Below are 26,402 nucleotides of genomic sequence, written 5' to 3' on the forward strand. Positions count from 1 at the left end.
GCAGCGGCAAACATTTTTAGGCTACCCAGTAACCAGTAAGGCTTACTGGGTGCTTTAAAGGTCCCTTGCGCCTCATCACTTCTTCTCTAAGTTTGTTGGCTCTGCGTGCGTCCATTAGCCGCTGTGTATTTGCTGCATTCTGTTCCACAGTACGTGGTTCCCACGGCCTCGTACTCTCAGGCGTTTGTCCCTCTGCCACTCGGTTTCACCTTACGCCGCCAGGACTCGTCTGTGCACTGCTTTCCCCAGCGTGCTGTCTGGCAGAGTTCTGACTGGAGTCTGTCCATCTCACAGCATCACCCGGCTTCTGCACTTCTCCCGCTTATCTGCGTCTGTCAGTTGCAGTGGATTTAAACTTCCCGGCAGGTTTGAGCGGTCTCCAAATACTAGACTGCTGCGTTGGCTTACATGTCTAGTCATTTTCATTGCTCCATTCCTCGTCCTCATCTCAGTTGCTGACATGCTGTTCCCTGTGTGATGCTGGGAAATATTTGAAGTAGACCTGGCAAGGGATTGAGGGAGAGAGTTACAATATGCCGTTAGCGCATGAGGAAGAGAGGGACCATCGCTAGTCGGGAAAGGGAGGTATTTGATCCTAACTAATGATGTTATGTCATCCCCTGAGGGTCACCTCCCCTCATGTGATCCTCCCTCGCATAGCCGCCTCCAGGGTCAGGATCAGGTGGCGGGTGGCGTCTCCTGGCCGCATCAGGAGTGGCTATCCCAGGTAAAGGAGTGATGACATCATCAGATTCATCACACAATTCACTGAGAAGCTTTACAAGAAACTACCTTCCGTGTTGTCTACTAGATATCTCCACCGTGTGTGGGTTAACCACTCCTGTGAAAACACCAGGAATGGCAGAAGAATCTTGGTGTTTCGAGCTTGGGCTTAGGAGAGAACAGGAAGGGCACATTGGGAATGAGGCCAGCATGTAAACATTACTGAGGGTAGTCACTAATTCTCTAACCTATTGTCCGTCTGTTTATTCCTCACTCCAGAACCTGATCCGAGGTACCTTGATTCCCTACAAAGGAGGTGCAGTGTGTAAGACGCTTATGCCCCTAGGACGGGAACACTTTGCGTTTTGTTGTATCCATTTTTATATATATATATATATATATATATATATATATATATATATATACAGGGAAGGTTTCCTTCCAGGGCAGAGGGGTAGGCGTTATGTTCCTTGACTCCCAGAAGTCCTACGTGACTACCACCGGCATCTGACAAACTCATCAGTTTCTGCCACACACAGGCTGACCATGCACACTGAAAAAAACACATGTAACTCACACAAACACTGAGAAAATGCACACTCACACACATACGTGGAAACACATGTACAGACACACTGAAACAAGCATTGACGATGCCAAAAGTTATGGCTTTCTGTAGGGTTTGGAAAGGAACTTTCCAGGCATAGCCACAGTGCTCTTAACTGGTCATTGATGGTAGCGGGTGCGAAATGGTGCAAGTACCTGGGCATCTAACAGCAGTGCTTGGCAAATGCCTAATACTTATACAAAATCCAAAACTGTTGGCTTTGCCAATGCTTGTTAATAACAGGCTTCAGTGATGGAAACGCAAAGTGCTTATAAATCGAGTGGCTGAAGCCACACCTGGTTCAAATAAGTCATTGGGCCTCATTACACGGACGGCGGTAAGGGTTAACGGTCACCGTTAATGGCAACGGTGACCGTTAACCCTTACCGCCGTACTACGAGGTCCCTTTGCGGGTTGGAGGAATTAACGCCTGCTTCTTGCAGGCGTTAAAAACCAACCCGCTAAGGGACCTCGGAGCTAATTACGGCACCGCAAAATTGCGGTGCCGTAATTAGCGCCTTCCCCATTCCCATAGAGCCCTATGGGGCAGAAATGGGAATGGGGAAGGGCAATGGCGGAAGGGGGATTTACCGCCCCTCCAACCTTGGAATGGGGCGGTAAATCCCCTTTCCGCCAAGGCGGTGCCGGTAATTTACCGGCATGGTCCAGGGTGCTAATAGCACCCTGGATTACCGCCTTCCGTGTAATGAGGCCCATTAACTCTCAGAGACTACCTTGAAAAACCACTGGCAGATGTTTTCAGTACAATGTTTGATGGTAAGCTCCAAGGGAGCTCAAAGAGTTCCCATGAGGAGGTGTTTGGCAGGGAGGGGCAGAAAATGGCTTGGGATCGCCATAGGGATTAGCCGGGCATGGATACTGAAAGCATGGGCAAATAACCAAACCCCACTTGCAAGCTTTAGGTCCCTCCTCGTATGCCTCTGTGCTCTAATGCAATAGTTTTGGCTTATAGGTGGTGCAAGTTGCACATAATAGTGCAAACTGAAAAATCAACCACTGAAAAAGCACACAATCACACGCACACGTGCACTCTCTCCCTCTTGCTTTCTCTCGCTCTCTGCATCACTCTGCCCTCTCTTTTCCTCAGTGCAACCTCTCGCTGAAGGACGTCATGGTGGCCGGGATGCAGTTTGGCCCAAACTGGAGGACATATGGCGAGTGGAATTATTTAGTAGCTTTTCTGACGGGAAGAGGCGAGTCCCCAGGAAACCCCTGGTTGTTATAAGCTGCTGACTAAGTGGACGTGGCGGGGCCGCTGCCACTTGGGGCCCGCATCCTGCATTGTCATCGCCTGCCCTGCATCCTGCTTGCCTGTCAGTGGGGTGCACTTAAGCTCAGAATAGGTCAGCTGCAAAGGGCCACGTGGCTCAGGGCGGTGGCGTAGCCTGGGGTGGCACGTGGTACGTGCTACACCTGGAATCTGATTGGCCACCCGATTATCCTAAACTATGATCATTGTGTGTTTGTGCTTGTGCTTCACGCCACCTCTGCATAAGTCAGTGCCCCACTTGAGCCACTACAGTCAAAGGAGTCTAGACACGCCACTGTCTCAGGGGAGTGAGGGCTGTTGTGTGCATTGATCGAGGTGTAACTCGCTCCCCTACTAGGCGTGGCAGGGATAACACAATAGGCAAATCCATCTCATAGAAACATGTATGTTTCGACCCTGTATTATCTAGCAGTACAATGTGCATTAGAAAGGCGCCACCCCTTGTGTATGTATTGCCTCATGGATAGGGAGACCAGGGCTGGCTGTCCTTGTGCGTCCTAGTGCATTGCTACAAACTCATTTAGCGCATAGTTTTTTTTTTTAAATTCGTGAACATACTGTATTTCAGAAACATTGTAACCTATTCCACAACATGTGTAAAAGGCAACACCCCCGCCCCCTGCCCGTTATCACCCTTTGCAGGATGCACCGGCTGGACTCCGCTGTTGACTCACGCTTGAGAGGGGGGCTGTGCACTCAGGTCCACATTTCCTTTTGGGTGGGGTGCACGCGGTCGTCTCGGCAGAGAGGATGCCACAACGTCGCCGCGCCTTAAAGAAACTGGCATGGTAGGGGATTATGCGTTTTATTTTTTAAACATTCTTATTTTCGTGTAAAGTTCCTATTGTCGCCTGCCCTGGGGGACGTGCGCCGGGTGGTGTCTGGCAGGGGAATCGTGGCCCTCCCAGATGTGTGCAGGCAGGTCTGCAGCAGAGCCGTGCATTGCCTGCTGCCTCTCACGTGACACCGCCCCAGTGGCTGCCGCTGCTCCCCCTTTCCTCCCGCCTCCCCTCCCCCCACTGCCAGCCTCCTTTCATTTAAAGTCTGTTTTTGTCTGCACGTGAGCCGTTCAAAAAAAAAAGGGCAAAAAGCGGCTTTGAGTAGCCGGCACTGCAGCTGCTGGTTGTGGTGGTGGGTGGAGGTGGGGGGGTGCTCTGTTGTCATGGGGGGCCGTCGCCACCGCCTGTGTGTGTGAGGTGGTGGGGGGTGGAGGATGCGCCGTGCTGCACCCTGGACGGCGGCCAGTGGCTCTTGCACGGACCGTTAGCTGCCCGGCGTGTGGCACTGGCAGAGGCCCTGGCACGGCAGCCCGGCGGAGGGGAAGGACCGGCGCCTGGCACACGGAGTGCAGCCTGCCTGCCGCAGGCGGACGATGCTGCACGCTGGGCCGAGAGGATGCAGGTCTGCGGCCGCCGCTTAGCTCCCCCCTGACCGCCTCCCGAGGTGAAGGAAAGGTAACGCTTCTGGCAATTCCCATCTTAAGAGGGCAGGGGCTCTGCGGGGGCGGGGGCATATTCAGCTGCACAGGCTAACCTGGCAAAATAAAAGACACATGTTCGCGAATAGATCGCGTAACACGTCCGGTGGTTGTGTGTGTGTGTAATAGATATGTTTGAACCGTTCCCGGGGTTGCTCGCATACACCGGAGGCATGGACTGGCAAAAACGCCATGCACCCCTGCACCCTCCCCACCCCACGCCTCTCGAGGAGGGTGGCATTTTGCCCAACGCTGTCTCTCCCCGCACCCCATCATTGCATGCAATTACCCGCTATTTGCGTTTATGCATGCTTTTGGGGGACGTGATGGGAGAACAATATTACTTCATTTTATAGGATTTTTTTTAAATGGTGCTGATGCCTTCGATTTAACATGGGTCTGCACTCCCAGACCTTGGGTTAGGAGCTTCGGTGCCTCACTCTAGAGCCCCCCCCGCCCCCCAATGATACACAGGCAGAATCCGATCCGACCCCCGCCCTCCTCCTTCCGCTCAAACATGCTTCTGCTAGGTTAGACTAGCTGCCACGAGAGCTCTGCTCACCCCGAGGGATGCAATGGGTTTATGCCATCAGGAGAGGTGCACGTGCTTCCCACTGCTGCTAGCTTGGCTAACATGCCTGCCGTGCACAGCAACGTGTGTGTGTGTTTTTTTGGGCGAAGCAAGATTTCCAATATAGCAGGGGAGGGAGTAGGGAAGAGAGATTGCATGCAACGTCAAGACGGATCACACGTTGTCAAACACGTTCACTATCAAACGATTGTACACGCCTGGGTGAACACAAGAGATGGGTGTACACGCGCACACACGTCCCCCGTGATGCCCAATGCACAGAAAAACACAGTGGAAAGAATTCTGAGCGAGATCCTTTGCAGTGTTGCTTCTCCTAGTGAGGAAAAACCAGTCGACCTCCCCATTTAGGAGCTGGCAAGACTGTTTTCTTTGGCTGGACGGTTTCAAAGGCACACAGTGTACAGCTTCTGCAGTTTAGCACAGTACATCATCCTCCCATAGTGCCAGCCATTACCTTGGTCAAACTGAAGTCGTTTGCTGATGGTCTGGGTGTGTGGTTGGTGCAGCGCCAAGAGGCTGACAACAGTGAGCGCTCCGTTTGTAAATGAAAGTGGCTGGCTGCCCACAAAGGCATTATTTTTTTACTATTTTAAAATGTAGCCTGTGTGCTCATAATTACGAAGTCAAGGTAAATTAAGGTTACAGCGTCCACACAGAGTGCAGGGTTTGCATTGTAACGTAAATGGGTCCTGTCTAGCGCCACTTCTGCCACGTGAGCTGCCCCTTGGCACTAGTTTGTAAATGCAGCGAATGAGGCTTTGAGAATATAGGCAAATGTTTATTATATTTTTAACGCTGATTTTACATAGCTCTTGGTGCTGGCTTACCCCAACTTCTAGGCACTGAACTGATGGGCCCGGAATTGAACCCAGGTTGCACAACATCGTCCTATTCCCAAGATTGGCGCACTTCCCCTTAGCAACTCTCCCAACTAACATGTACCTGTAGATATATTTAGTGGAAAACTGTACACACCAGGTACATTTGCAGAATGCAGTAGGCATTTGTGTGGACTAGTAAGAGGCCTTGCTCTGCACTTCCCCTTAGCAACTCTCCCAACTAACATGTACCTGTAGATATATTTAGTGGAAAACTGTACACACCAGGTACATTTGCAGAATGCAGTAGGCATTTGTGTGGACTAGTAAGAGGCCTTGCTCTGGACCTGAACTGTATGCAAGATACATTCTCTAAGTAACTTTATTGGGATGGTCAAACTTTGCAAACACATGACATGCACGAAAGTTGCAGAGGCACTGCCAGGGAGCTTGTGTGATCAGCTTACTGAGATGGCTAAGAAATAGAAGTCGCCATGGCATGGACCATGCCTTCTGCATGTGCACCCGTGTTACAGAGGATTAACCAGCTGGCCACCGCAGGAACTTTAACTTTCAAAATAGTTGATGTTGCTGGCTTTATTGAACACCAGTCTAATTTAATCTGAAGGCCTCGTTGGATGTACCTCAACAAACCGAGAGAAACGTCTAACATTCTAGTACGCATCACCTGGAACCTTCTACGGCAGCTTAACCAGCCCAGTCTCCCCAATCTCTCAATCTGTGGGTTGAATTTGGGCACGGGCGGCTTTATCCAGAATTAACCAAAAGCTGACAATCTCAACTTTTGAGCCAAACACAGAGGCAACTTGCAGGTTGTTCTCTGTCCACCAATCTCTTCAGGAGACAGAATTGGCTGGAAAGGGACACACCGGCCTGCGGCGCACGCTTGGTCCATGCCGACTAGGCCTCACTAGTTCATGGTGGTCCGCGCAAAGCAGTTTCATGCCATGTGACCAGAACAGCGGGTTGGGACGCTGGGTCAAGTGTCAATTCCAACTGCACCAAAAACATGACTCAGGAGGAAAGCTCAGGGGCAATGTGTTCGCCTTGGAAGCAAAACGACATGGAGGAACACAAGTTCGATCCCCGGGTCAGCGCTTGGAAACCTCTGGGTATTAAGCGCGTTATAAATAACCTATCATATCATATCATGACTGTTGAGTGTCTAAAGTTCACAAAATATTGGTTCGAGTGTGCCTTGCTCCGGTTGGCACAATCCAACATTTTGAAAACCCTGACCACAAAGATGCGTACCGCTAGCGATGCGAACGACTGGAAGATCGTCATCGTGGATTTCATCCATTGATATTTTTATCTCTTTCGGTTCCAGTTGTGAACGCTTGAGTGCTTGCTGAATCCGGGTTTCTCAATTTTCAGTGCTGTAGGAAAATAAATTAATGTGCTGGCTCCACACTTACGATTTGGCAGAGTACGAGCTACCAAGCTTCCCGTTAATGCACTGGCGAAAGATGCGGGGAGGACCTACCTTAATGCATCCATTTAATAATGTTTAACTACATTTATTTGGCAACGCCTGGGATGGGAAGTCAGTTCTCAAAATGGGCCACGTTCCCCTACGAGAGGCCGTTGAGGAGATTGTCCACGTGTCTCACAGAACCTTTCATGGGTTTGGTTTTGGCGATATCCCCATCACGCTTCCAGCCCAGCTTATTTTATTTATTTATGTATCTATATACAGGAGGAACAATGCTCTTTTGATCACAAAAGAACGTACAATAGATACAAAATCAGATTTGATGGGAAGCGCTGAGGTTCTTACAATGGGGTGAGTTTGAGGGACATTCTGACCAGGTTGAGGAGCGGAGTAAATGGAACAGTCACCTGGGAAAATACGTAAGTGGACATACATAGATTAAGGACAACCAACATTGACCATTTTAACGTTTTTAGCTTATGCTATGCTCCCTTGTAAACACCTATTGAAAGGAAAACTATAAGCAACCTTCGGAATACAAATATGAGCTATAAGTCACCTCAACGCCAAATGCCAAAAGGGGAACGTATGGGACTAGTTCAGGCGTCTGAAACTTTTGCCTGTCCAGATGTTTAGGACTACAACTCCTGTCAGCCCTAGCTAGATTAGTCAGTGGTGAGGGATCATGGGAGTCATAGTCTAACCCATTTGGCTTAGGTTGGAGGCACCTGGTCTAGTGGCTAAATGGCTGGCCTTCGTACCAGAACGGGTAAACTTGAATACGTAACGGTTTATTGAGAGGCCACCCTCAACGCAGGGAGTTCCTTCCTTCCCCACTCAAGGTGTCACGCAGCAAACTAATGGATTCTTTTATTCAGCCCTATCTCCATTTCCTCTAATACCCCTTGGATCCTCCCCTGAGCAACCTATTGTATTGTATTAGGTTATTTATATAGCGCTCTTTCTCCATTTGTATGGCCTCAATGCTCTTTGTGGTAGGAACAGCCTCAGTGACCATAGTCAATGTGCTAGAGGTTCTAAGGGTTTTAGATTTGGAGATGCGTGTGTTCATTTTCCACAGTTTAGGAATTAGGTGGCTCGCTAGGCTCGACTAAGCAGTACGCCAGGTGTTCCATTGTGGCCTGCTATGTGTGCTGGTAGACCGGATGAGCATAGCCGTAGCTGCATTCTACGGTGCATGGATGTTTGACCGTGCCTGCGACCTGTGACCACAGACGTGGTGTAGGTATACATACCGTAGGCTTCGATGTTGTTCGACTGCAGCGATCTTTATCCAGTGTGGATGGTATAGTCTCCCTATTTGTGGTCTCTGTGGGGAGAGAGTCTGAGCGGTGAGGGCGAGTGAGTTTATTGCGGTGTACCACAGCAAAGGCTGCTGGCTTCCCTGGTGCATTTGTCAGGTAGGAATATTGTTGTTAATGGGGCGATAGTTTGTCGGGGTCGGGCGATGCAAATATTGCTGTTCGTGTTGTACTTGGAAGAGGAGTAAGGTTTATTGTGATGTGCCTCAGCGAATGCTGCTGGCTTCCATGCAGTATTTATCGTGTAGGTGTATTGTTGTGCATGGGGCGGACAGTTTGTCATGTGAGCCACTGCAAATGCTGCCAGCATCAGAGCTGTGATTGGTGTATAGAAATGTGTTTGAGACAGGGGGATGTGTTCAGGATGATGTTGGAAAGAGCCAGGTTGTTAGGGGCTTTCTGAATTTCAGGTGATTTTCAGTGTTGCGAATGTGTAGGCGTAGGGAGTTCCAGATAGTTGGTGCTTGGACGGAAAACCAGGACACGTACAGTCTGGAGGAGTTGTGAGGCGGGACCACTAGGCGATACGCTGAACAAGACCTGGGACTCCTTGAGGGCTGGTAGGGCCGGATTTTGTCTCAAAGGAATTCCAGGCCGGTGTTATGGATGACGCGGTGGGCGGTGCACATGGCTTTGAAGGTAGTGTGTCAGGCAATCGGGAGCCAATGGAGGACTCTTATTGTAGGGCTGATGTGTTCTCGGGGGGGGGGGGGGTAGGTTATTGAGCAGGCGTACCTCCGCATTTTGGACTCTTTGGAGTTTCCTAAGTTGAATCTCAGCATTCCATGATGTAGAATACCAACTGTGGCTCCGATTGGCAAAACACCGAGGTCATTGAAACCAGTGCAAGCTCGGATTTCCATTGAGGTGGGAATGGAAGACGTTCACTCACTCCATATCACCCACTACAATCAAGAGAAGGCTAGCAAAAGTAACACAGAAGAACCTTGCAATTACGTTTTCTCCCCCTCAGGTGGGTAGCAGAAGCATTCTGTATCAGTACCCTATACTAGTAACTCGAGGCCAAGACCGCCACCAGTCGCCCCTTCCCTGGTCGAGCTGATGAATGGTTATAAGGTGATAATGCTGTGGAGGTCTTTTTTGCCATGTCCTCCTAGAGGACTAACGAAAGGGCTGGCCCCTAATCAAAAGGGAACTGGGGAGTACCAAACAGTACACACATTTGTTCCCAATCGAAATTATTTGAAAACATAGCATTTAACTTTATCAATCAAATGAGTGCATCTTTTTTCGGCAATCCCGAATCACATATTTTCTTTAATGCCAAAGTCACATAGATTTCCCTAAACAATAGTGTAAACATAGTTTAGCATAGTGCTTTATTCTAAAAACACATCATTTCCTCAATTATAGCCAACAAATGTATTCTTCACTGAAAAAAACGCACAGTGAAAGTGTGACTGAAAGCGCATAAAAGTGAACAACACGTACATAGGAAACGAAACAATGTACATATCAGTGCAATCAATTTCCTATTCAGCTACTAAGATATATATAATTAATCAAATTTGTTGTCTATAAGTAATAGGAGCTGGAGGACGCCGCTATTTTAGAGCTAGCCAACCCTACCACGCGATGACTTGCATAGTCCTTTGCCATATGATATGATATGAAGTGGCATTTATAACGCACCTGTACACAAGTGTTTCTAAACAAAACAATAGCTGAACGATGAATAGTGAGCAAAGGCTTATATCATCTGTTTCCATTTACAGAACAGTAGCTTGGGATAATCTAGCTGGCAGGGTTGTCGTATAACACACTGTATGTAATAGGTTTCGGCAGTGGGAATTTTGTGGTACGCCTTCATCAGGACCAATGGCTCCAATAACCCTGTATAAATATAATACATCACAAAACGAAAGAGGAAAAAAAGGAGGAAGTGTTAAAAAGGTTGCCAAGGAAGTAGTGGGAAGAAAATAGCTCACCACAAGTTGTGGTTCAAGGAGACCACAATGCTACTAGAGGACTACCCATGTCTATAGAATCTTGTGATATCAACAATGCACGTCATTGTGGGGGTGCAGTGCAGTTGTGGAGTTATACTTTTCTGACACATTGGAAACCTTTGCTCTTCAAGGCACTGCCTTTAGTCCCAAACACATGTGTGGTTTTGTTCTAAACAGAATTGGGGGAACTGGCACATTGTGGCTGGGTCTTAACTTTTGAGAGGACTCTGGCTGCAGTCCTACACGGGTACATGTGAGAGTTTTGCCATCCACCTGTATGTACCATCATAGCTGCATAGGACACGTCCAGCACAGAGGCAGAACATTGTTGCACAGTAACAAGGAGATGCTGGAAGCAAAATGTCACTCTGGCTGGGGCAGCAGAAATGCATGCACTGACCCCGGTCAGCATTCCTATACTCTTTACATGTTTGCAAGAGTTAAGCCGCGCAGTAATGTAATGAAATTGCGTCCTGTGTAGATTGACTTCTTACGTTTGGGTGGCCGCTTAGCACTACAGAGACGGCAGGGTTGAATTTAGTGGGGGTAAGAGGTGATGTGTGCCGATCGGAAGCATGTTGCAATGCATGTTAGTAACAATCTAGGTGTGTTGCGTTAGGACGCATGGGGTTCTGTTGCCAGAGGGGAAGAGGAGCCTCTTTTGTTACCCTGCTTGGTTGCCTGATAGCTGGTTCCAGACTGTTAGCATGGGGGATTGTGTGTAGACCGGCACTGCAGGGCGTTGTGCTAGCAAGGTGTAGTGCTGGTTGTGAGTTAATTCTGTCTTTATTCATTTAATATTTTGACGAGTGACCGAGTGGTTGTATTTGTTAGCGCTTCCCAAGTTGTTGTGTTAGTTGGCTCTTCCAATTGTGTTTTTATACTTCCTTTTGACCCAATCTTTTTTGCTTTTCTTTGTGGTGGCCCTCTTTTGTAAGCCTTCATGAAACTCCCAGGGTAACATATCTGTGTCAAGTTGTTTTGGCTTATCACTCTTAGGCCACTGACACCCAGATCTTCATCAAAATTGGAAGTTTCGAGGAAACCTTTACTAGGGTCAAACGATGCTGGGGGAGTTTAGAGGGTGCACGTCTATCAATCAGCTTCAGTTGAATGCATCCAAAACAGAGCCTCTATTTTTTGGAACCAGACATCTACTCGCAGCCGCCAAAGAATTGCTAGTCCCTAATTCTCCTGGGTTCTGAGCTGGGGTTCGCTTCCAAGATTAAAAATTGGGTTGCATTTAGCAGGACAATCTTGGTAGTAGGAGCCAGATAGGAGCCACGGTGCAGGCAATTTTGTATTCATTATGATTGCTATGGCAGGTCCTACCAATTATCCCAGATGAAGATCATGCGACAGTGATGGGTGCCTTAACGAATGCCCATTGGAACAAGGGCAATAATCTGTTGACGGGCATCCTGGCTAAACAACTGTACAGGCTTCAAAAATCTCTGAATGCGGCCTTTAGATTGGTCTGCCATCAGGGCAAATCGGCCAATGTATTTCTGTCCTGTCGGGCATTACACTGGTTGGCAGTGGAGGAACGTATTCAATTTAAGGTGGCGTATCTTATTTTTAAATGCTCAAATCGATTGGCACCTCCCTATTTGAGAGATAAGATTTGTTGCAACCAACCACCTAGTTGCTTACGGTCAAGAGATCTGTTACTAGTGGCTGTTCCTCCATCGGCGTGTGTATCAAGGGGAGACAGATTTGCAGTTTTGGTCCAAAGTTGTGGAACAGTATCCCTAGAAAGATTAGGGTCCTCGAGATGCTTCACTAGTTTCGTAGATTACCCAAGATGTTCATGTTTCAGTAAAGGGGCAATGGGATGGTTATGGGGGCTACTCTGGTTACGAAAATTCTGTTTGTTTTATACACTGCTTTGGTGACTTATTATCAGCTGCACCTCTGCACGGTTTTGTCCGTCGTGAGCATGTTATAACTATCCAAAATCAAATCATTGCCATGGGCAAGTCAATGGGTGGGCAAATAACCAAACAGCACCTAAAAGCTGTGTCCCCCTTCTCATATGCCATTTTCCTCTATCTGTACTCCAATGCAATCGTTTCGGCTTACAGGTGGCGCAAGTTCCACCTAATAGCCCAAACTAAAAATGAATAATGAATACCGGCATGGTTGAAATAGTCAAGTATGAAGCTGCACATTTTAGGATAAATTAATAAGATTCTTAACACGGTCTATGGATCATAGTTCAAACTTTGGCTCTGTAGATGCTTTGTACTACAACTCCCACTAGCTCTAACCAGCATAGCCAATGCTGAGGGATCATGGGAGTCATAGTCCAAAATAATCTGGAGAATCACAATTTGCAGACACCTGGATAAATCTGGAGAAAATAAAGTGATATTTCATGAATTATAAGTTCACAAGAGTAAAACATTGTTTTTAAATTTTGAAAATTGCTCTGGGTAAGGAATAAAAGTATGGCCCCCTAAAATGTGCATGGATTCCGAGTAGGATATTAGTGTGCCTTTTATACCGCAAGCCTTGTAAAACAATTGATGATTTCAAACATACTTTTTATGAACACATCAAGTTGTCTTTGCATCCTATGGCCCTTCGTTGGCTATTGATAATTAAGGGAATGGGCTAATTTATTAATTGTCAAGAAGTGTGACTGCTTATTGATAGTTTATTAAAGGAAGACAAAGCGAGGAGAAATATTAAGCATAAATGAAAGTCTGTGGAGGCCTTGTTTATCACACATCCCACTGTTTAGTACTTGAGCATTTTTACATGATGCCAAACAGAACTAAAGACTGTTATTCTCTCCCATGGCTGGGAACTTGCGCGCTCTTAGGCCCAGCCTCATGGCTGTATTCTCCACGGTCGCATTTCTTCATTGCTGTGTACTTCACCACCTTTCTTCCCTGGTAACTCCCCCAAACCTTCACTATTTCTTTCTTACCTAGCTCTCACGCTTCACTTTCCTACCACTTCCTCTCTACACCTCGCCTCTCCTCATCTTTCCACACTTCCCTAGATATTCTTTTTCTCACCCACACTACATGTCTTCCTATGACATCATTCCACTCATGCCCGCTATCCATTGTCCCTCAGGCGTTGCTGCATTGGTATCTCACTCCTGTATTGCCTGTCCCGCCATCCATCTCCCCAATATTCTTCTCTCGCCATAGTTTCTCTCCCACCCTCACGCCTGAAATCCACGGCTATCACTCATTCATCACTCTTTCTCAGCCTCCTTCCATTGCCCGACTCTTATTCCGCTCCTTCCCTCCGTTCTCGTCAGTTATCCACCTGCCCGTCTTCGTCACATATTTTTAAAAAGTGTTCTTAAATATAAATTGCCAATCCTTCCAAAGGTGTTCTGCAGGTTCCAGGGTTCTTTGAAAGAATTATGGCAGCTGTGGGTTGTGATGGATCAGAAGAAAGACACAGAGTCTGATCTTCCACGATGTATATTCTTGAAAACACCTAAACTTCCCTAAACTACAGGTTATCCCTAACTAACAAAAATGAACTAAGATGCTCGTCAGTTTTCAGAGTCCAAAAGGAAGATCTGTCCTCTGTCCAAACTAATCTAACGTGTCCCTGCCACTAGGCAAAGGAGAATGACTCCTTTCTCCTGTTGGCTGCTTCAGTTCAGTATTGTATTCGCAGATAGATCTTTGCAACTACTTTTATCAAGTCGTACAACTCAGATATCAGGCTTTTCAACTTCTCACAAGCGTCTTTTCCACTATGTCTCTCTCTCCCCACCTTAGTCTTCTCCTTGACGGGTCTATTCGTTTCTATTCCCATCTCTCCTTGTGGAATCTCTATTCTTCCCTTGTTCATCAAACTTGTGAGTTTATTGCTACTCAATGTCTGATCCCGTTCTTGGTTAGGAACGTTCGATTGTTCCAGTTATGACAGTCACTCTTTTTAAATATTTCCAACCCTTCGCTCTTACTGGGACGAGTACGACTGCTCTGGTAACGATTTCCACTCTTCTCAAATACTTCATGCTTACTGAGACGAGTAGGAGTGTTCCAGTAATGATTTTCACTCTTCTCAAACACTTTGTTCTTACTGGGACGAGTACGAGGGTTACAATAAAGATTCTCACTTGGCTTTATTATTCTTTCCTTACTGGGATGAGCATGAATGTTCCAGTAATGACTTCCGCTTTTCCCAAGCGCTTTGTTTTTACTGGGACAAGTAGGAGGGTTACTGTAAGGATACCCACTGTTCTTCGGTAGTTTTTATCTTTGACCCTCACTGTGGCGAGTATGATTGTCCACTTAATTTTTTCCAATATGCCGTCTGGGTCTCCCCCATTCCCTGTTACCTTTAGCGTCCAGGGTTAGTGTCACCAGGACTGTTATCCATTCAGGACCTTCTTTTAAAGTTGTCAGGTTGACCACTCGACTTTGTTTCCTCCTCTTGTTCGTAGTACAAGCCACACAGTGTACTGGAATGAATGGTTTCGGTGTAGTTCTTGGGCTTCCCCATTTGACGACTCTCGGTCATGCCACCACTCCTCGCTGGGTTACTCGCAGGATCCTTTGGTCTTTTGTCTCTTTCTCATGTCAGGTACCCAAAGGGTGTGTGTTTCACACCAGCTTATCTTCAGGCATGTAAACTGCATGTCGCAGTCCCCTTCAGTTTCACTCATACAGCTCACTTGAAACTGCTGGCTTCTCTTCCAGTAGGAATTCCTCCGCCTAGAATTATGACGCAGCCGGGGAGCTTCTAGGCCATACATCCAAGTCCTTCTTGTGTGTTCTATGTACGATCTGTATTGCTCTGGTGATTTTCTTAGTCTGAGTGCCAGAGAAATATTCCTTGTTAGGGTTATTCACAGGTTCTTTTTGACAGTAACACATATCTACTGGTTTTCCATGCTTTCTTCTGGTCGATGATGTTACCAAGGGATTATAGGCAAGTGTCTGATTTTCAGAGAAGTTCCTGCCTTACCTCTGTCTTCCACAAGCTGCGGAAATCATAGAGGTAGGCTCTGTCTTTGGAGGAGGCCAGACTAACACCCCAATGATGGGATCAGGTTAGTCAAAGGGATTAGCTCTGACCACAGGTCCAGTTCTCCGAAGGCAAACCCTCTGGCGAAGAAAACCCCTCTGAAAAGATTGTAGGATCCAAAAAGGTGGGTCTTGACACTTCCAGGGAAAAATGACTTGCAGCTGAGGCAATGACCAAAGGAAGAGGGAATCCAATAAGAGAAACAGAGACACAACTAGAGACAGGAACAAGCAGGGCGAGGAAGGAGACGACAGAAGGCAGGACAACAATCCAGGGAACAGCCAGCTAGGATGGATAGACAAACAAGCACAGCAGTGCCACAGAAACTCATGATGAAGTTGCGACACAGGGATCTGCTGCCGACATCTCAATGTATCCGGATCCAGGCAAACGTCACTCCATGTGCGTACAACAGTGAAGGGAACGCACATGAGTAGACAATCACTTGCGATTCCCGAACACACCGTAACTGGACCATAAAGTATGGCGGAAGCACGCCGCGCGCACGATGACAGCAAGTGGCTTAGGCAATTCCTCTTCAGAACGCGAATCTTGGTCCTGACGGGGGGAGTCTCTCCTAGTGAGGTCTGTTGTGGTTGAATCATCTTTTTATCACGGCGGTGATGAGCACAGCAGAAATGCTTCTTGGCATAACATAAGATGGTGTCCTTCGTTCTTTGAGAAGTTGACATGACCGTCCTCCTTGCCAAAGATCACACTGCTTATTTCACTTCCACGCTCATGGCACATCGACTGCTGGCGGGCATTCAGCAACTACGAGCAGCACACGCAAGATCCGCATCCAGGAGTACGCGCGGGCATGCAGAAACTCTCACACACCTGTCCGCTGGCACTCGGACGCAGGGGTGTTGCTAGGTCTGGAAAAGATCTGGGGCTACGCTAATGTTGGCACTGTCAGAACTCGGCTAGCTAGACTTTTGGTTGTAGCCCCTGAGCTTCTATCCAGGGCCACAACCAAAAGACCCAGGGTTATAGCCCCCCACCCCCCTAGCAACGCCTCTGCTTCTGACGTACTAAACCTAAACCACCCAATAAATTGTCTTGGTTGAGGTGGCAGGGCAGGGCCTGCCTAATTCCACTTTTGGGGGATGACAACAGGATACATAGAGGATTCTGGGCTGGGTGTGGCGGGGGGCATGTATGTTTGCATAATGAATATCTGTTGCCCACAAGCTACACGGTTAGGACAGGGGGCCTGAGAACAGCTGCTAGCCAGTGTCCCCGCTCTTCTGCCACCCATTGCATTGATGGTGGGGTTACCTATTAAAACCTATGGCTAAGCACCCCTTTATCATTAACAAATGCCCTGCTAAACTCTGTAAATAATGCATGACTGTAAATGATATTGTTTGATAAGTAGCCTAGATTAGATGGTAACTCTCACCTCCGCATTGTAATAAGCTTGATGTATATGTCTGTAACCAATCTCCTAAGGTGAAGCGCATAGATAACTCTGCGTTTTGTGCGCTATACAAATGTTCAAATAAATAAATAAACAGCCTCGGCAGTGTGCAAATAACCTGCGGGCAAAGTTAATCTATACATTCTAATATGAACAGTTCCTATGTAATTGAAATACAATACACACTTTCTATTTGGCATTATTCAGAAGCTATCAATACGAACTAAGGAAATAAATCTTAATACTTTATTTTTAAAATGGCAGAATAATGGCGCCAGGTCATGGCCAGCATCTATGGGGAGGAAAGATTTTACATATGGCGCCCCAGGTATTGGATCGCTATCCTCTGGCTATGAAATGGTAAATATACTGGCTGTGAGATTCTATTCTGGCGTTTGACCTCACACAGACCCAGTAGAGTAAGCACAGGAGTCTGCCACCCGCAGTGAGCTGCTGGCCACTGGAATGTGCCAGAGCAGCTCTTCTGCTCCACAACAGCGAAATATCTGACCTCACGCTTCCGCGCCCACCACACGTGCACGATTCTGCTATTAAAACTGCCACACCAAGCAAAGGGCTTTCAGAATCGGCACAAACCCGTGCAGCAAAACAACCTGACCACTGCAGTATCAGGGTAACGCTCTAGACGGCCTCAAAGCCATCAGTTTCAGGCAGAACTCTGTATACCCTTATTGCACATTTCGGTCCATTACGTGTTACCAGCCATTATTGCACATTTCGGTCCATTACGTGTTACCAGCCATGGCTTGTATATCAGTTTCAGGCAGAACTCTATACCCTTATTGCACATTTCGGTCCATTACGTGTTACCAGCCATGGCTTGTATATCAGTTTCAGGCAGAACTCTGTATACCCTTATTGCACATTTCGGTCCATTACGTGTTACCAGCCATTATTGCACATTTCGGTCCATTACGTGTTACCAGCCATGGCTTGTATATCAGTTTCAGGCAGAACTCTATACCCTTATTGCACATTTCGGTCCATTACGTGTTACCAGACATGACTTGTATATCAGTTTCAGGCAGAACTCTGTATACCCTTATTGCACATTTCGGTCCATTACGTGTTACCAGCCATGGCTTGTATATCAGTTTCAGGCAGAACTCTATACCCTTATTGCACATTTCGGTCCATTACGTGTTACCAGCCATGGCTTGTATATCCGTTTCAGGCAGAACTCTGTATACCCTTATTGCACATTTCGGTCCATTACGTGTTACCAGCCATTATTGCACATTTCGGTCCATTACGTGTTACCAGCCATGGCTTGTATATCAGTTTCAGGCAGAACTCTATACCCTTATTGCACATTTCGGTCCATTACGTGTTACCCACCATGGCTTGTTCACTAGTTTTAGGCAGCACTCCATATACCCTTATTGCACATTCTGGTCCATTCCATGTTACCCGCCATGGGCTTGTTCATCAGTTTTAGGCAGCACTCTTATACCCTTATTGCATATTTCGGTCCATTCTGTGTTACCTGCAATGGGCTTGTTCATCAGTTTTAGGCAGCACTCTATATACCCTTATTGCACGTTTTGGTCCATTCCGTGTTACCCGCCATGGGCTTGTTCATCAGTTTTAGGCAGCACTCTATATACCCTTATTGCACATTTCGGTCCATTCCATGTTACCCGCCATTGGCTTGTTCATCAGTTTTAGGCAGCACTCTATATACCCTCATTGCACATTTTGGTCCATTCCATGTTACCCGCCATGGGCTTGTTCAGCAGTTTCAGGCAGCACTCTATATACCCTTATTGCACATTTTGGTCCATTCCGTGTTACCCATCATGGGCTTGTTCACCAGTTTTAGGCATCACACCCTTATTGCACGTTTCGTTCCATTCCGTCTTCTCCGACATGAGCGCATACAATTAAAAATACAACATAATTTGTATTCATGTCACAGTCGATTTCCTTGCACACATGTTAATAAAATGTATAAACAAGTACTGTTAGAAATATAGTGAATTTATGGAAAATTGGGTGGTTGATGGAGAGCGCACCCCCAGAATAAAGAACACCATTGGAAATACATGTAAAGAGCCAAAATACATATATAGGGCAATTCATTTTAAGGGAGATTTAGCTAAACGCAGGGAAGGACTGGGTGTAAAACGGTCCTCGACTATTTATTGCACAGCATTCTGCCTGCATCGTGTGAAAGTAAGCACATAATATTTTGGGAATGGATTTGTGGAAGGTTTCCAAGATTTTTTCATACAACATGATGCCCCTCTGTCGACACGTGTTTCCACCGCATTTCGATCTTTATCAAGATAGGGCTTTTTTAGCAACTTAATTAGAAGAAGACTTCTTCGAACCCGTATATCTGAGATAATGATCTCCCTTATTCCTGATCCTGTCCCCGTTTTACCAAAGGGCAGAGTTCCCCGATGGCATTCTGCACGCCTCTCAGAAGAATATTGTGCTGTACCCAGCACCAGTTGACCTGTTATGCCCAGACAAAGAGGGCATCAGCATTGATGTAAACATGCTACTTCCACATGATGTAAGAAAGGTCAGGTAGCCTCAAGGCCCTACGGCAATTTCTCAAACATTTGAGCATTATTCATGCCTTACAATATACCTCTGGAGATACCGAAGCCACCCCTTGTCTCAGTCCTTGTTTGCAAGTTTATGAGTCTCTTCATACCTGCATCGCTCCAGATGTTTTGGACTAGGACTCCGATGATCCCTCCCCATGGGCTTTGATGGCCAAGGCTGATGGGAGTTGTAGTCCAAAACATCTGGAGAAACAAAGGTTTTAGACACCTGCCTTAAATCCTCCATCCAAGCAAGGATCCTAGTTGCAAAATGCAGGTTTGCAATTGCATATTGAATTCGGCTATGGTTTAACCCAGAGGCCAGAGTATACCAAAGCACACTGAAAGTTATTTTACACTTGCATGAAAAGCCAGAGCATATCCTGGGTTAAGACGATGATTTTGGGCTTTGGAAAACACCTGTGGGAGTCTATAGAGAGTCACCGGAGGGAGAGATTCTGGGACGTGAGAATACAGGTGATGTTGGGTAGCCCGAACAAACACCCCATGATGTACTGGTATTTGAAGCATAGGAATATATGAGAGCCAGGAACCTATTTATGCAGTGTTACATCGGATGTCTCTCTCCTGGCTATAACTCCTAAGTGGGGCACAAAGCCTCGGGCGGAACCCTGTGGATGGGATAAGTGTGAAACAGTAGTGCACCTCTTACCGTAGATTTCGAGTAAAGGTCTCCTAGCCTTTTTTAGGTCAAGCATTATAAAAATGAGCAAGAGCGCTGTGGCATGTCCACTAAAGACGAAAGGTTGATGGAAGTCGTGGCCAGCTATCTCACTGCGGCCTGGCACAAAACCAGTAGTGGGGCTTGCATTGAGAGATGGGTAGACCTGTGAGAAAGGGGCGTGGGGATGGTTTCATGTGAATACCTTACTTGTGCCTTAGTATGTTTATGTCTTATAGATTGTGGGTGATGATTGTGTAATATTGTAATGGCTTTTGCTACACAATAAATTAATGAGAGAAAGATGGCAAACAGAGAAAATGAGAGTGAGCGACAAAGAAAGACATGGGCAAAAATGAAGAAAGGATGGATGAAACAATACAGAGGGGGCTGAGGAAGGGGGAATGTGATTGAAAGAGACTGGGCCTGAGACAATTGGACTAAGAAAAGGAGAAGATCTTTGACGAATGGGAAGTACAAGGACAGGAGGACTGTGCAAAGGGCTCCTAAAAACAAGCTGTGACGAAAGACTGGCAAAGAGGACTGTACCCAAGAAGGACTAAGATAAAGGAGAAGGACTGGTGAAGGGTGAAGACTGACATATAAGAAGGACCGTGCTGAAGAACCTCTGAAGAACTGTGACTAAGGAGAAAGACTGAGAAAAGACGGGCGCACAAACAAAAAGGAGTGTGATGAACGGGAAGGACTGTGCTGAAGAAGGAGCCCACATCCTCTTTTCCGTAGCATTGCACTGCCCACAAAGTGTTACCTAGAAGTGCCAAAACTAAAAAGGCCAGGATACGATGCACGCTCACAGCTCGGGTGCCCGCACACCAGAAAGGAAAAAGACAGCAGAACTGCACTGTATCCTGAAACCAATCCAAAAGGCACATATTTCTGCAAAAAACAGCTGTGTGGTAAGTAACATTCAGCTGCTCGCTATATACATTCTTGTCATATTGGGTGATTTATGAAACATATTTGTTCCAGATAAACAAGGTTTTCAGCTAACTGCAGCTATCAAGCAGCTTCTGGTCAATGCAGAATGTTGCCGAGTTGGCCTTCAGACATTAGATTTCCAGACAATAAAGGAGGTTCTGAAACCTGCAAGTCTCCTGATCTGGTTAACTACGGCTGCCTCGCCATTGACTATGCAAGATGGAGGCCATGGGAATTGTAGTCCAAAACATATGGACAGGCAAAGGTTGCAGACTTCTTCTGTGCCTTATCCCAACACACGGGGCCCTTGTCTTAGATGTTTCCCTTTGTTTAGAAAAGTAAAGACTAGTAGTAATATATTGTTTTGCTTTGTACATAACAGATAAAGTCCAGTACTAAAGAATATTGGGATGATTTGTAGAAGATTCTAAATATAGTTTAAAATGAAAACTTTATTTATGAATTTTGCAACATGAATGTCTATAGAAAAGGCCGCAAGGTGGCTTTGTCAATACTTGTTCTGGTGCCTAATAGGGAGAAAGGCGAGGTTAAGAATAAGAGACACAGACTGATCCAAACAGGTGGGATTTCAGTAATCTACCGAAGACAATAATGGAAAGGTGTGTCATTTCTGCTGGCAGTTTCCCCCAAGCCTTTGACCCCCAATCAGATAGTCTTCTGTCCCCCTCGCTCTTAAATTTAGGTGCATGGGCTGTTAGAAACCTTTTCGTCTGTTTAGCCAGATGGACACCCAGGAATCTATAATTCCTGGGTGTCTTTGCACTATGCAGAGGCTACTCTGCAAGCATTTAAAAAATAAAAAAATAAATGTATGTCTTTCTTGTGCATTGTTCATTTCACTGGGAACCAATAAAAATCCTTCCTGCAACAGACTTGGCCCTATCGCTTAAAGCATGATTACTTCTCATGTACACCTTAAGATGTTTTTGGACCACAAGCCCCATGATCCTTCACCATAGCCCATGCTGGCTGTGGCTGATGGGAGTTGAAGTCCAAACCATCTTGAAGGTCATATGATCATTCAAATGTGCTTTTTTTTACAGCCAGTCCCTAAGGGTGACTGGGAGGACCCCATACAGAGCATTGCTGTAATCCACTAAAAGTGAGTTCCCGATGATGCGAGCCCGTAAGGCGTGATCTTTTCTTGTGCGGTGTCTCCTTGCATGTCACTGTCTGCACCGCTCAGAAATGTTTCCATTGCAGGTGGGAGGTGGGGCAGGGGCGGTCAATATGAATCATATTCTCACTGTTTATGAGGGCAAGGAGTTATGCCGGTTGGCTCTGTGTGCCAGGGTTTCCTCTGCCCCAACCACCAGCCGCGTTACATGTTTAACGGCACTCGTCGTAATGTTCAGCCTATGTTGTTTCGGCCAAACAATAGAATAGTTTTGTTATGTTATTGGGAGTTGTACCATGCACCAATGCACCTTTTTGTGGTCTCCACGTGCCCTGGCGGATCTGAAAAGGAAGGAGGGCTGGGAAGGCTTAGTGGGATTGAGAGGGAAAAAGCACAAGAGAACGTTAATGTGCTGTTGGTAGCTTCAGTTTGGAAAAAACAGTCACTGCCCGCTGGTTTGTATTTAGTTGGTAGTCGTTTTTTGGTGCGTGTGCGTGCGTGCGTGCGTGTGTATGTGTGTGTGTATAAATGTGTGTGGCTGGCTTTGTTTCATGTTTGGTGTTGCGTGGTTTGTGTGCAGTTTGTGATGGGTTAATGTTTCACTGTGTTAGAGGTGTGGCGTGTTCCGTTCTGTGTTTTAGCGCAAGTAAGCAGGATATTGGAGCGTTGTTAGTGGGACATCGGTGGGAGATCTATACCGAAATAATCTTCACCCCTGGCAGCACTCTGGGAACCTCCCCACCCCCCAAAACCATCGTTTTCAACCTACCAAGCAATTACAAAAAAGGGAAAGACCATAAGCAAATCAGGCTTGGTCCCACCCCAAAAGGGGCAGACCAGCCCTAATTGCTTGGTTTCATCCTTTCTGCACGAGACCACAAGCATCCCCAAACATGTTTCTGCCCTGTTGGGCCTCTTCAGTGAGGAGTAGCCTGGGTCTCTAGGCCCAGCAAGCTCAGGACCCACCTCTGTGCATACCTGCCCCACGCGGGGCGGCTACAGCTAAAACAATAAAGGTGATGGCTGGAAGGTTTAGAATTAATCTTAACCTCTGGCGTAGCATTGCAAGCTAACTCGCCTCATTTCAAGCTAACTCACCTCACTCCCAGCTAACTCAACTCAACCCCACCTCTTTGCAAGCTAACTCACCTCACTCCCAGCTAACTCAACTCAACCCCACCTCTTTGCAAGCTAACTCACCTCACTCCCAGCTAACCCAACTCAACCCCATCTCATTGCAAGCTAACTCACCTCACTCCCATCTCCTTGCAAGCTAACTCAACCCAACCCCATCTCATTGCAAGCTAACTCGCCTCACTCGCATCTCATTGCCGTTGCAGCACTGCAAGCAACTCATCAAAATGGCTTTTTTCATCCATTGCGCCTCAAGCCATCTCATTCAATCTTGGGATTTGTTTTATTTCCTTTTTAAGTTACGTCGCACCCTTCTTTACCCCACTTCCCACCCTTCTTTACCCCACTTCCAACCCTTCTTTACCCCACTTTTGCTGTTACTGACCCAATCTACCCCCTTAATTTATATTTTTTTCCTGTATGTTTCCCTTTCCCTTTAAGGCCTTTCCCTTTTACTGTTCGGTAATGATTTTTAAAAAAAAATGTTGTGCTTTTTTTCATGCCTTTTGGTTTCAAATTGTGACTTGTTTTCGATTGAAACCAATTGGTGCATTTTCAATGCGTTGTGTGGCAACGAGCTGAGACCACTTTGAAAGGGGGTTTCTCTCAAATGGCTGTCATTCAGGTGGCCGAAGAGAAAAGGGATATTTTCATTAATTCAATGCGTGCTCACGCTACCATGAGTGTGAGTGGCAGCAAGTGTGCAAATATTGCCTAGGCCACCGAGGGCGTGTTTAGGGCGTCTTCCCATTTCACCTCATCCAACGCAATGGCAGCCATTTCAGAGAAACTCCTCTCAAAGTCATCTCAGCTCGTTTCCAGGCCAAATCGCCCAAAACACCGCCTCCTCCCCTCTCCCACTATCACAAGTACAAAGTTCTGTTGTATGGGACATTATGTATGGAGACATTATGCGTGGGGACATTATGTATGGAGACATTATGTATGGAGACATTATGCATGGGGACATTATGCATGGGGACATTATGTATGGAGACATTATGCATGGGGACATTATGCATGGGGACATTATGTATGGGGACATTATCCCCATTATGTCTGGGGACATTATGTGTGGGGACATTATGTATGGGGACATTATCCCCATTATGTATGGGGACATTATGTATGGGGACATTATGCATGGGGACATTATGTATGGAGACATTATGCATGGGGACATTATGTATGGGGACATTATGCATGGGGACATTATGTATGGGGACATTATCCCCATTATGTATGGGGACATTATGTATGGGGACATTATTACCCGATACCGTTATGTTACACCACCCTGCATGTGCTTCTGGCCACTGATGGTCCACTGGTTTTAGCATTCGGAGCACTTCCCAGGATGGGGGCAGAAATATTAGTAGGAACTTTGGTTCCTGGGAAGGGTTTCTGCAAATGCTTGGCGGTGTGGAGACCAGCTCATGGGTGTGCAGTGAGTCAAGTCACTGACCTACGGTTGTTGAAGGCGGTATTCCTGTAGGCAGCGGGCGCAGCAGTGTTCTGGCTGGAGGCGCAATATTTTCTGATGGGAGCACAGGCACCTGATGGAAGCACGCATGTTGTTGGAAGGTGAAACGTTTCTCACGATCGATGGTTCTCCCTGCAAGAGTTGGACAGAATGAGCTGAGTCTACAGGCCTTGTCTGTAGCAGTTATTTCTGATACTAACTACAATCAGTCTCTCTCCCCTACCCTGCCCACAAGGGAGACGTGACCAGAGTAATGTCTCTTGGCAGATCAGGTTGGATGCTGTCTCCCATGTGCCTCTTGTTTATAGTCCTTTGGGTGACTATATTTATTTATTTAACATTTGTAGCGCGTGCCTAACCCGTGGGTATCTTGGCGCTGGAAAGCAGGTAATACAATTTACAGGTGTTACCACAGGCAACAATGATAAACATAGGATTTACAAGGAGCCAGATTAAGTGTATTTACAATCAATAAGTATTTACAGATACAGTAATGTATATAAGGAGTTCAGGCACTGCCACATCCATCCATTGGGCACTAACCAGAGTAGACCTCCTCCTTTAGAGTTTGCTTCCTGGAGATCCCAATGTAATCTCTGTGGGATTAAAATTGAATGGGTCGTTTTGTCATCATGTGACATGCTGGATCTTTTGTCTAACCACAAAATCGTCACATCTGTTCTTGCCCCTCTGTTGCCCGATCCCACCACAGTTATGGCCAAAGGTGGTCCCTTTCACCTACTATACCTTGTGTCATCTTGGCTGCTTGCACAATGCCAATGCTGCCATAGAGTTGCTTCAAAGCACTGCAGTGGAATTTGGTGCAACAACGAAGTGGCAGAAGTGAGAAGCAACAGGGCCCATGATGTTGTGTTGGTTGAGTGCTACGCGTATAGAGAAAACTGAATTATGTTATCGCGAGTGATGCTGAGAAGGGGGGTAAGGCTGGCAGCTCTCTCGGCCATCGTTTCTCTTTGCGCAGATGCCAAGCCGAGTTGAGCCGCCTAGGTCCTGTGCTCATTGGGACATTGTGGGCTGGGCCAAGGCCATACATGTCAAGGAGCTAGGATGGGGTCTTGAAACCATGATCATGTTTCCCCCAAGTCTGCCTCCATGTCTGTTGACTTGTTCTCCTGCCACCTCGACCCTTCTGCACCGCTAACCCTCTCTTTCTGCCCTCTTGCCCTGCCCTAAATCTTAAGAATCACTCTACCCTTTTTCCTACTTTCCACATGTTTACTTCAATCCTTCTACTTCGTCTCTTTGCCTGTTTCCTTAGTTTTAAAACACTCCGAAGTTTTCAAACTATACTATGGCATGTTGGCGCTATGCAAAAAACAATACAAAAGTTTACTCCTTTAAGTATTACTCCTCTGGGTAAATGACTACACCTCAGCCACGCTGTCAAAAACACACTGTTTTAACATGTCATTTAATAAGCATTTATACTCAGTGTTCTCTGGCTAGCTTGCAGAAAATGCACCCCTTAACAGAAGAGGGTGACCGTTTTAGCTTTTCCTGGCTCCAGAGAGTGAAAGTGCAATAATTTGAAAGTCTGAGGGAACGGGGGACGGGGCGAAGTTGCCGGCTTCCTCACAGCAGGGCCAAGTTAAACAATTGCGACAGGAACAGTTGTATGGAGTTTCAGGATCACGCGCCAGCTCAACCCATGTGGTCTCCATAACTCCGCTCCTCGCTCAGCTTTCAAACAAAAATAAAACCATGGCAGAGTTTGAGAAAAAGCAGAGGCGGGCCTTCAGTGGA

The 26,402-nt window shown here is 46.7% G+C and overlaps 1 protein-coding gene across 9 annotated transcripts in view; it reads left to right on the top strand.

Annotated features, from left to right (window-relative positions):
* The window catches only part of FRMD4A (FERM domain containing 4A), an 897,536-nt gene that overhangs the window by 483,888 nt on the left and 387,246 nt on the right, over nucleotides 1-26,402 (top strand). The gene's annotated exons all lie outside the window — the stretch shown is intronic.

The sequence above is a fragment of the Ambystoma mexicanum genome, chromosome 12 (genome assembly GCF_040938575.1).
Source record: "Ambystoma mexicanum isolate Mex_15411 chromosome 12, UKY_AmexF1_1, whole genome shotgun sequence".
In the NCBI taxonomy this organism is placed as follows: domain Eukaryota; kingdom Metazoa; phylum Chordata; class Amphibia; order Caudata; family Ambystomatidae; genus Ambystoma; species Ambystoma mexicanum.